At 36.3% G+C, this 11975-nt stretch overlaps 1 protein-coding gene across 1 annotated transcript in view; it reads left to right on the forward strand.

Annotated features, from left to right (window-relative positions):
* The first annotated feature begins 3621 nt into the window (after positions 1-3621).
* LOC106875269 (tectonin beta-propeller repeat-containing protein 1) overlaps positions 3622-11975 on the forward strand; it is a 66985-nt gene continuing 58631 nt past the window's right edge. Inside the window, exon 1 of the mRNA XM_014923356.2 lies at positions 3622-4953. The gene's annotated coding sequence lies outside the window, so the exon portion shown is untranslated. The remainder of the gene's footprint in view (positions 4954-11975) is intronic.

Raw genomic sequence — 11975 nt, forward strand, 5'->3', positions numbered from 1 at the left:
CTCATGTGCGGGCGACACATGATATCTGGACTGGCTCATGTGCGGGCGACACATATCTTTCGAGCGAGATCGTTGCCAGTGCCCCTGGACTAACTCTTGTGCCTGTTCTGCCTGCTCTGATGTTGCATTGGTTATATAACTTTTTTACTTGTTTCAGTCATTGGATTGTGGCCATGCTGGTGCACTGCCTTGAGGTGGCATACTGTAATTTTTTATGATAGGAAGGGCATCCAGCCGTAGAAACCATACCAAATCATACTGGAGTCTCGTGCAACCTTCCAGCTTGCCAGCCCTGGTCAAACCGTCCAACCCATGCCAGCATGGACAAAGGTCGTTAAATGATGATGATGATGTGTTGGTACTCTAAGCCTAAGGAAACATCTGTAATTCAAGAAAGAGACAGGGAGTATGTGAGAGGGAAGATGGACAGAGAAAGAACAGATGGAATGGAGAGAATGAGAGACAGAAGTGAGGTTGGATAGAAGTAGAAGAGAGATGGTTGAGATGAAATAGAGGAAAGAATTAGAGAGGTAGAGAGTAATGGTTATTGTGAGGGAAAGCAAAACAAAATTAAAGAAAAAGATACTGCACAAGGAGAGAGAGAGAGGGAGAGAGAGAGAGAGAATGAGAGAAAGTGAGAGAGAAAGAGAGAGAGCGGGGTTTAAGATATAAAAGAAACAGGAGAGAAAGAGACAGAAAAATAGAGTGACAGAGGAGGAGGAAGCTCATAAGACACGTGTTATGACTGGACTGCATTAATGACGAGTGTTGATTTTTACTGGCATTCGTTTGAATATACATATTAATATATTGATATATTCAGACATTAAGCTTCACTTTTACAGAGGGGAAGATAAAATTCTGAGACCTTAACGCTTTTCCGAAGGGCACAAATGGTTTAAGTGAAGTGAGTTGACTACAACCAAAATGATCGAAACCGAGTCGCAGATTCGGCTCACCAAGAGTTCACTTGTACTTTATTTTGATTCTTCGAATTCAATATATTGAATCATTAAAATTCGTGTAGCCTAAAAATGAGGTTGTTGCTGTGTAGTTTCGGGTGATTTAGCATGTCTATGATATGGAGGTAATCGATTAATCGACCAAGTACGATCCACAGATCCAATGTTCAAGACATACCTAGTCTCCGTCTAATTGAGGATCATACTGTGCAGTTTTAGCATGTAGTGGTTTATGTGGTATGTTAATAAGTGCAATGGTTCTCGGCAAATACCAGCCTACTCCAAATATTAGAATAAAATTCTCGCCCCCATTGTTTGTATTCATAAAATTATTCTTTCATGATATCAAACGTGTAAAAGTTTTAAACTATCTTAATTTTATTAAACATGGGTAAAATCCTGACAGCTCCGTTTTGACAGTCATCTAGGGGACACTGGATTTTCCGCTACTGTCATGTCTGTTTTGTAGTGGCGAGAAATAAAGACTGACAGTAAAAAGTCACTAGGAGGAAAGTTGTAGTGAGAAAGTATATCACATTTTATTAAAATGTTACCAACAAAAGAGGAAATTCAAGAATATTCTAAGTCACTTATTAACTGATAATAAATGGTTTCTGATTCTGATGCAAGACCAGCTATCTTAAGGGGCGGCGGGTTACTCGATAGTAACGACTCTAGTACTTGACTAATACTTTATTTTATCAACCTCAAAGGGATGAAAGGCAAGTTGGTCTCGACAGGATTTGAACTCAACAAACGCTTTAGTTTAACCCATTTTCCGATGCTACAACTATTCTGCCAGCTCGCCGGCCTTTATTCACAGATAATAATGCTATAATTAGTATACAATGACAATACAATTTATATTACAGGTGTAACAGTAGGAGAGGGGAAAGCACGTTTATTCAATATCTTCAATAAAACAAAACAACAGAAACATTTGAAATTTGGGGGAGGAGACTAGTTGATTACATCGACCCAGTGTTTCACTGGTACTTAATTTATCGACCCCGAAAGGACGGAAAGTAAAGTCGACTCCAAAAGAATGAAAGACAAAGTCGACCCCAAAAGGATGAAAAGCAAAGTCGACCTCGGCGGAATTTATAATAATGACAATCCTTTCTTCATTTACCACTGAGAGTTTATATAAAAGATTGGGGACGGCACAGACAACACAACACAAAAAGAATGGGATTTAATCGTTTAAGGGGGTAATAACAATGAAAATATGACAAATAAAGGTTAACGTTGACATTATTACTCGGAAACATTTTCCACTATAGGTACAAGGCCTGGATTTTTGTAGGGAGGCAGACAATCGATTACATCGAACCCTGTAATTGACTGTTACTTGAACCGTTAGTACTCTGGGCAAATTGCTTAGCGGCATTTCGTCCATCTCTACGTTCTGAGTTCAAATTCCGCCAATGTCGACTTTATTTTTCATCTTTTTGGGGTCGATAAAATAAGTACCAGGTGAACACTTGGGTCGATGTAATCTACTTAACACCTCCCTTGAAATTAAAGGCCTTGAGCCAAAATCTGAAACCAATATTATCATTACTATTATTTTGCGCTTGTTGATTCTAACTGTGGCCACAGCGGGAGTAGGCAAAGAGAACTTGGTGCACAGGAATTGCTTTTCTTTGCATTTGAGGTGTACATCCTATGCACGTTATTTGAGGCTCTCCTTTTAAGTGTATTTGTTGTCTTATGTTTGCTTGATGCTATAGACATGTCAGTGTTTATGGATGGTTGAACATGTGTAGGGGCAGGAACTGGTGGTTGGTATTCCTGCGACAGCCTCTTCCCACCCGCGTTTCCAATTGGTTTCATTTTCAATATTTTTTGTTTCGTTGTGTAGGTTGATCGGGGTGGGACCTGTGCTAACATGAAGTATGCTGGATGCACCGAAGTCGAAGAAAGAAACTCTGCATTGTCGTTTGATATGTTAGATAAACAAACAAGCATCCCTTAAATTACTCCCTGTAATCTTAAGAAAAGGAAGGACATACTCAGTCCTGAATACATTGTTATAGATAAAGACAGGATTGTCTCAGAATGCCAATATGACGACGAAAAAGTGAGGCTACGGTGTAACAAGTGTGTGTTCCGTCCAGGGCAGCTTGAGATTTCCCCCTCCCCACAAAAATATAACGCATTGTACAGTGCCGCTACTATAAAAACGTCCTTGGGGTGGTCCGCCACCCTCCCACTCACCAGTTATTCTACTGGTGTGTAGTATGTTTGGATGTTGTGCGGAAGGGAGAAAGAATCAGGACCTTTATCAAGGAAAGAATTAGACACGCACTTGCGATGAATAATTAGATTCTACTTTCATATTTTAGGTTGCTTTCGCGGGCGATTTTATAATGCCATACTGAGCTGATGTACTGCTTATGGAAAAAATGTGAAAGTTGTGGAATGTATTTAAACCTTTATAAAATAACAGTCCTGTTTTTAAGGTTTATTTGTTTATGCAGTCACGGGCAACCTTTTTCGAGAAGCAGGCCATACACTAGCGGAGCTGGAGGGAGCAATATGTATTTTTATGTGGATCCGGGGTCGGCAAACTGAAGCGCCGTCTCACTCTAGCTTAGCTGGCGGGGGGGGGGGGGGGGGCATACTACTAAACAAATTCAAGGTAGTTTTTCGTTGGCGTGCTATTCAGAAAGTACAGGGGGTCACAGTTTGCTTATGATTGGTTTATGAAGATAAAACAATGCCCAATATCTTTCGGGGAAACAAAGTTGATAAAAAGAGGATAAATATGAACTATCTCAAAGTGGTCCCAAGTAAGGACATTTCTGTGATTAATTATTATCTTAATCTGTCTATATAATGTACGACTAACTCACAAAACCTCATCAACGAAATTAGGGATAAAATTGTATTGTTTGAAATTAAACTTTGAACAGGAATAAAAACGAAACATGAACGAAGTTGGCTGTACTGGACCTTCGTAACCTCTGTTGATAAAAAGAATACCGCTGAGACTTAAAAACACAAGATATAGCCTAAAGTAAAATATAGGTTTAATATCAAGTTTTAGGGAAAAACCGGTCCTTAATTTGTGTAGCCCTTTAATCCTTCTCTTGCTCTACACACGTACACAGTGAAATCCTGAAAGCACAAGTCATTCTGACTCACCTACACGACCTTAATCAGCTAAAATTTTCGTTATCTCGTGGATAGTGCGTTTACTTTTTTTTTAAAGATCACTGATAAATGAAATCTGGGATTTTGAAGTCAAAATATTTTATATAAGAACATAAACATACAACAATATTTCGAAATATCTGAAACCAAATAAGAATTATAATGGATCTAATAAACAGGACAAAATTGAGAAAAATGAAGGTTTGAACAAATAATTCACCACAATAAAAAGAAGAGGCAACACAAGGAAGCAGGAAATAAATGTTACAACCCCCACGTGAATAGTTGAATGATAATATTGTATTGTTGGTAGACTGATGTCATCTCTTTACCATTTGTTTGCGCCCCTCTTGTGTTTCCTTAGTTCATTTACTGTCTCTAACTGCAGAGACTACTACCACTGTTGCCATCTGCCACATCTCAGCTGCTGCAAATAGTGTTGTTGCTACCACCACAAGTACCACTCTCGTTCACCAACAGACACTGCTACCATTGCTATATTCTCTCTCTTTCTCCCTCCCATCACATTAGCAATTAAAATCTACATTTTCTCTACCCACCCTGACGAAAAGTGGTTTACAACTGTACTATCAGTGCTATCATAGCTACAACACGCATACTCATACACACATAGATACATGTACACATACATAGTTATTGTAGTGTGTATACAATAGAGGAGTTGGTGTAGAGACACATTTTACGTCTATCTATATTCACCTGTTTTAAAATTTTCTCTTTGGAATTATTAAATGTGGACACATCAGTTTTATTAAAGATTCCAGTTGCTTCAAATATCAGAACATTGGGACACATTGACTGGGAGCAGTGGGTAAGTTTGTCGCTTCACAAATATTTATTTTCTCTCCGTATAAATATAAAAACAAATGTTTCTTTCGTTTTCATTTTTGTTTTCGCATCTTCCTATAAATAACACAACCGATCTCATTGTAGAGGATGAAGATGATTATGTTGTTGTTGGTGGGGGTATAATGATGACTGTCATCATCATCATTCTTATTACCGCGATGACTATTGCAAGTACTAATAATAATGATATAATGTTGATTGCTGTTATCTTCGTCATTGAATAACAGGACTTTAATAATAATAATAATCGTTTCTTTATGTGCCACAACAGTGACGAACGAGGGGACATTACAAGGACAAATAATGATGATGATTTCCTTATATGTTATTAGGATAGAAAAGAGCAAAGAAATGTATGTAAATTATTGAATATAAATAATAATTGTAATCGTGAAATAAAAACGAATTACCACCAAAGTATGCTCAAATCACTGCCATACCTCAGCCCCCTAATTGAATTACCACCTAGGTATTAGATCACTTCTATATATTGAATCTGGTATTCACTTCCAGTAACTTCAACTAATACCTAAAATATTAGAACACCTCCATGCCTTAGTCACCCTAACTGATTTACTACTTCGATATGATTAGATAAGCTGCATGCTTCAGTCTTCCTGGTTTACAGCCTAGGTATCATTAAGACTATCTCCTTATTCCGGATATCCTGATTTACCGCCCAGGCATGATTAAAACTTGTTGAATGTTTACTATATTTTTACTATGTGTAACAGTCCACATTTAATGTCTTTAAGATTCCCATATCTTAAGAGGAAAAAAGGGAATATTTTTAGATTCACCACTAATCTGACTGTCGTTATTTTTATACACAGTAACAGGTTGGTGGGGTAAAAATAAAATGTTTAACCTGAATTTTGTATGAATTAGTACAGCATTATTATGTCTGCCTAGTTTTAATAATCAAATTGGAAACAATAATCATCCACCGCAGATCAATACTGGCGTAAAGACACGTTCCTAAAAATTTAATTTTTTTTTGTCTTAGCCATTGCACCGTCCGCTAACTCTTTCTTTTTGCTAAAACACGTTTAATTAAATCAACCTTTCACATTCTCTTGTAACCAACTCTTTCAGATATGCACCTATAAATGCATCAACCTTTTCTTCTTATTGCACTCTTTATTCTAATCAACTTACACATATATAATCGCTAATTTTTGTCGTTAATTCCACTGTTTTGCAATCCATTTTTACGATGTCTGTCGGAATAAATGCTTTGCATTATTTCTTCCAATTCTTTACGTTCTGAATTCAAACCCTACTGAGGCCAAATTTATCTTCCGTTCTTTCAGGGCCGCTAAAACGAAGTACCAGTCAACTACAGGGAACTATGTAATCGACTAACCCCCTCCCCGCCTTGTGCTTAAATCATAAACAATTGTTATATTGTTAGAAATCAACATCATTATTAATTATATCTGCGTATATTGAACGTTTAAACACGGCTCCTCTTCTACTCTCAGCCATTACTTAAAATCGATTTTATACGTTTTTCTTTATAGGTCGTTATTTATTTATTCTTTCTTTGTCTGACTGTTCAGTAAATTCGACTGGTGATAGTTGTGTTTCAGTCACAGATATCAATAGAGAACAATCTCTTGTTATGTTCATTTACTACCTGCAATCACAATGGCAGTAGGAATATTTCTTACAACTTAATTCTTCAGTTTAATTTAGTAAAAGATAATACTTAATAACTAAGAGCATAAATAAAAAGATAATTCTTAATAACTAAAAACATAAATAAATAATTTGGTTTAGTTATTCAAGAAATGAAATCTTAGCCAATTTATATTAAAAGTGAAGCTGATTGAAACTTCTTCGGACCAAAGTCTAGTGCACTTGTAAAAATTTACCAATATCTCTTACTTCAGTAGTTAGGCTTCATATTGAATATATAACTTGCACCCCTATTATTGTCGTGTTGCTTGCTGTTGCAAACATTCTGACCATTGCTACAATAGGTTTTAAAAGGGTACTGTTTTCTTCCTCTGTCACGACTTTCTCATACGATGTGATAAAAGAAGCTACTATTTTCAAATTTCACAAATTGATTTTGTTGTTTTACTTATTCATTGTTATGAAATAATTATTTCATTTATATTGTCTGTAATATGTCATGTTCATATTTAAATATAAAAACATGTCGTAAAGGAAAAATTGGTCCTAACTCGACCAACATAATTGAAGAGAAAACAACTCCCTACTTAATTTTACATTCAGTCTTGTGTCTGGAAACAAATCAATAAACGGTAGCAATTTTCGTGATATTCTTTCTTTGGATAAGCTTATTATATCCTTCTAATGTCGATAATGCTACCAGCAGACATAGCACATGTAGGCTCTAACACTACCTGTATCATACATGCACACGCACCTCTATTTTATTAGCTGACAGGTTGGCAACTATAATAAAGTGAAAATAACAGAAAGGCGGTGGTGTCCGATTAACTCATTCCAGACTGAGAGTAAAGATGTTAATCGAGCCAATGGATGGTTTAATTCGTAACATCGGAAATTTCCCACTGCCTTATTAAAATTTTCGGTGAAGAACATTTTGTTATTGTCGAATAGAATTTGTAGCTTTATTGCCATATCTGATAATGAATCAAGCTCTTTTCTAACCAAACCCAAATTAACTTGCAAAGTGCTCATCCAATCATGATATATTAAAATATACTACAGCATGTTAATAGATGTATTATCAAGGCTCAGAGTGTTACAATAGTAGCAGACCACACCATTAGGTTACTGAGTCAACTGCATTCAAACCAAGTGTTAGGTTCGTGGTCGGACCCAATTTTCCACTTGATGTTTGTTGGCGAGAACCAGAAAGAAATAGTTATCATATTAGGATCTTAAGATCCTCAGATTCTGTCATGATGGAAAAATCTAAAGAAACCCGTGATATTGTGAAACGAACATAAATTTTATAAACTGTCTTTTGAAGGGAGTTAATTCAAATGTTTCTTCTGAAAGCATTTGCTATTTCAGCCAGGACACTAACTGGGCTGCTTTTGTTAAGGTGCTCACTGTCTGAAATAATGATCGTGGGGTAACAAACTAAGAATCAAAGAAACCAGGACTGTAACAAACAGTTAATTTTCTGGAAAAAAAAATATGCCGTAGCTAGAATCTGATCTCAATAAATAAATCCCCTTTTTTCTGAGAGATATATATTGTTTACTTGTTTAGATCATTAAATTGCGGTCATGCTGAGGCACCACCTTGAAGAATCGACCCCAGTACTTTTTTTTAAAGCCTGGTACTTATTTTATTGGTCTCTTTTGCCGAGCCTCTAAGTTATGGGGACGTAAACACACCGACTCCGTTTGTCAAGTGGTAGTAGTGGACAAACACAAAGACACACACACACATACGACAGGCTTCTTTCATTACTTATTTCGTTATTGCCCACAAGGGGCTAAACATAGAGGGGACAAACAAGGGCAGACAAAGGGATTAAGTCGATTACATCGACTCCAGTGCGTAACTGGTACTTTATTTATCGACCCCGAAAAGATGAAAGGCAAAGTTGACCTCGGCGGAATTTGAACTCAGAACGTAACAGCAGACGAAATACTGCTAAGCATTTCACCCGGAGCGCTAACGTTTCTGCCAGCTCGCTGCTTCTTTCTGTTTCTGCCTACCAAATCCACTCTCAAGGCTTTTTGGTCGACCCAAGGATATAGTAGAAAGCACTTGCCCAAAGTGCTACATAATGGGACTGAACCTGGAACCATGTGGTCAGGAAGCAAACTTTTTAACCACACAGCCATGCCTGTGCCTATATACTTTATTTTTGTAAAGATTTTTTTTTTCATATTACATTGGGTTAATTCAAATCTGTTTACTTTTGTTGTTGGCATTATGATCAACCACTCTGTACTTTTGAAGACTTGTGAAATACAGTTTCTCTTAAAAAGCAGGCAAGAGTTTGTGACAAAAAGAGCATCCATCTGTAAAATCCTGCTACAAATATGTTCTCATCTAACCCATATTAGTATAGGAAATAGGCATAGAAGATGAAAAATGAACTTTGACTTCTACTGTATGACGGCTTCTACTACTTGGAACTAGCAAGCTGTGTACCACTTTCTAAGCCTATCTCTTGTATTCATATTGTATCTTGGTTTTCAAAATACATTTAAACATTTCTCCTATTCCTTCATCCACAAAACTGTAGTCTTCTAGAACTCTTTCTCTGTTCTTTGTTTTCTATCAAACAGTAAAATAGTTCAAACTGAATATCAACCACATTTAGCTTATCAATCTAGGAGGGCCTATAAAGGTTATCAGTACCCTCTGTCTTTCTCTGACTAAATGATAGTAATGCAAGCTGTGTTAAGAAATATCATGAAAATTATATATGTTCTCTACCAATACAATTGTTTTAAATATGTCAACATCTGTTACATAAGACTTATTTCATCACAAACATCATCCTTCTTTTCTTCATCATCATCATCATCATCTAACGTCCGCTTTCCATGCTAGCATGGGTTGGACGATTTGACTGAGGACTGGTGAAACCCGATGGCTACACCAGGCTCCAATCTGATTTGGCAGAGTTTCTACAGCTGGATGCCCTTCCTAATGCCAACCACTCCGAGAGTGTAGTGAGTGCTTTTACGTGCCACCGGCACAAAGGCCAGTCAGGCGGTACTGGCAACGGCCATGCTCAAAATGGTGTATTTTACGTGCCACCCACACAAGAGCCAGTCCAGCGGCACTGGCAACAATCTCGCTCGAAAGTCCTTACACATGCCACGGGCACAAGTGCCAGAAAGGCGACGCTGGGCGTTGGTGACTGTAATATTTGTTTTAAGAAACTGATTTTTTATGAATAGAAACAAACAATAAAATCAAATATGGCTTTATTTTGATGTGATTGCAGAGGAAACATTGATTGTAAGTTGTTAGATTATGCTTACTTCTTTATATGAGCTAGTCTGTGGTCACATTTCTCTATAGCTAAACTTGTGATGTCATATAATAATATATTTTTTATAAATGTGCCCCTTGTAAATATTCTTAAATATAGGGTGATAGATTTGTAGAATTATTACAGCATTGGACAAAATACCACATAGTAATTAACCCTTTAATATTTAAACCAGCCACATCTGACCAAAATATTCTACAAGTTTTATGATCAAATCAGCCATTTCTAGCCTCTCACACCAACACTACAATATCATTCTAAAAATTAACAGTAACCTCATAAAAATCTCCAAGCTACAAAGTAATACATGATTAATTCAAAACTAATGTGACTAAATGAGCATTGCTTTTGACAGAATAATGTAAATGCTAAAGGGTTAATTATTGTCCCTTACATTCTGAGTCAAATATCATTGAAGTCAACTTTGCCTATCACCTTTCTAGGGTTGATGTATTTAATTGTATGTTTTCCAAAAATTCTAATTCTTGTGCTCTCTAATCATAACTTTTGTGATGAGAGATATAAGTTTAAACAGAGGTGTGGGAATGAGGATCCATCTGAATGGTATAACAACTATAAATAGCAAATGTAACTTTAAATAACTGTTTCAAATTGTTGCACAAGGCTAGCAGTTTTAGGGAGAAGGGTTAGTCAATTACGTCAGCCTCAGTACTTGGCTAGTACTTTATTTTAGCAACTCTGGAAGGATGAAAGGCAAAGTTGACCTTGCGAGTTTTTGAACTCAGGATGTAAAGAACTGGAAGAAATACTGCTAAGCATTTTGTCCAGCACATCAATGATTCTACCTGCTCACTGCCTTAAATGTAGCTATAAATAATACAATAAGAAAAGTAACAGAAAAACAGATTCTTTATTTGGGGACATAAGAGACACAGTAGTCACGAAGTTAAGGTTTTATTTTATAAGTTAGCCTGGGGAAGAGGGGCAATGTACATGATCTTGGCAGATTCTCTTCAGATTGGTGAGATTGATGGAGTTGTTGTTCAGTTTGAACATCTGTAAGTTAATGTGAATATATATATATATAAAAAAAGCAATATGGTTGGAAAAAAAGGACTAGATAAAATTGTCAGATCTCGTTGAGTGTGTATGTTTGAGGCAGATAATTCAGCCTGCTAGTACAGAGAAGCTTGGCTACTAACCTCAAATACAGAATTTTAGACCATATATTTGGAAATTAAAATCTGACCACATCCACTGTCTTGTGCCCCTTGATCTGGTGTACATAGATTCTCCATTCCTTACTTCATAGTTGAGTGGTTAGGATTAGCATTAAGAAAGACCTGCTCCATCTGTAAAGATGCTCTTACATTCAGTACATTCATGTTCAAGACAAACATTAACTGCTTCAATCTCACTGTGACAGAAAACCCAAAAAAGCCACTGACACAGCCTCTTCTTTTTAGACGAAACCAATAAAAAGGAAAACCATCCGATATAGGCAAACATAGAAAAACGGATTGTAAAAATGGATAAGAAAACACTTTCAGCTAAGAATAGGACAACTGCGAATGTTGATAGAATCTATAATGTGATGCTGACATTTCTTCTCTCTGGCACATGATTAGATGTTGATTGAAATATTCATGAATATATGTTTGTATGTCAAGGTACACATATAGGTGCAGATTAATAGTTTACTTTATAAATGCATATCTATATGTTGAAAATATGTGTTTGTTAAGGTCAGCTGTTTTGTGTGTGTGTCTGTGTATATATCTATGTACACATATAAAATATATACATACACTATTAGATATATTATTTACATTATTTACATTTGACGGATATTCGTCTTCATCTTGTTTGTTGTTAACACAACGTTTCGGCTGATATACCCTCCAGCCTTCGTCAGGTGTCTTGGGGAAATTTCGAACCTGGGTTCTCATTCCTATCGATGTTACTATTATTATTATTATATTATTATTATTATATTATTATTATTATTATTATTACTATTATTATTACTATTATTAATCAGGTCGCTGCTGTGAATC

The sequence above is a fragment of the Octopus bimaculoides genome, chromosome 2 (genome assembly GCF_001194135.2).
Source record: "Octopus bimaculoides isolate UCB-OBI-ISO-001 chromosome 2, ASM119413v2, whole genome shotgun sequence".
In the NCBI taxonomy this organism is placed as follows: domain Eukaryota; kingdom Metazoa; phylum Mollusca; class Cephalopoda; order Octopoda; family Octopodidae; genus Octopus; species Octopus bimaculoides.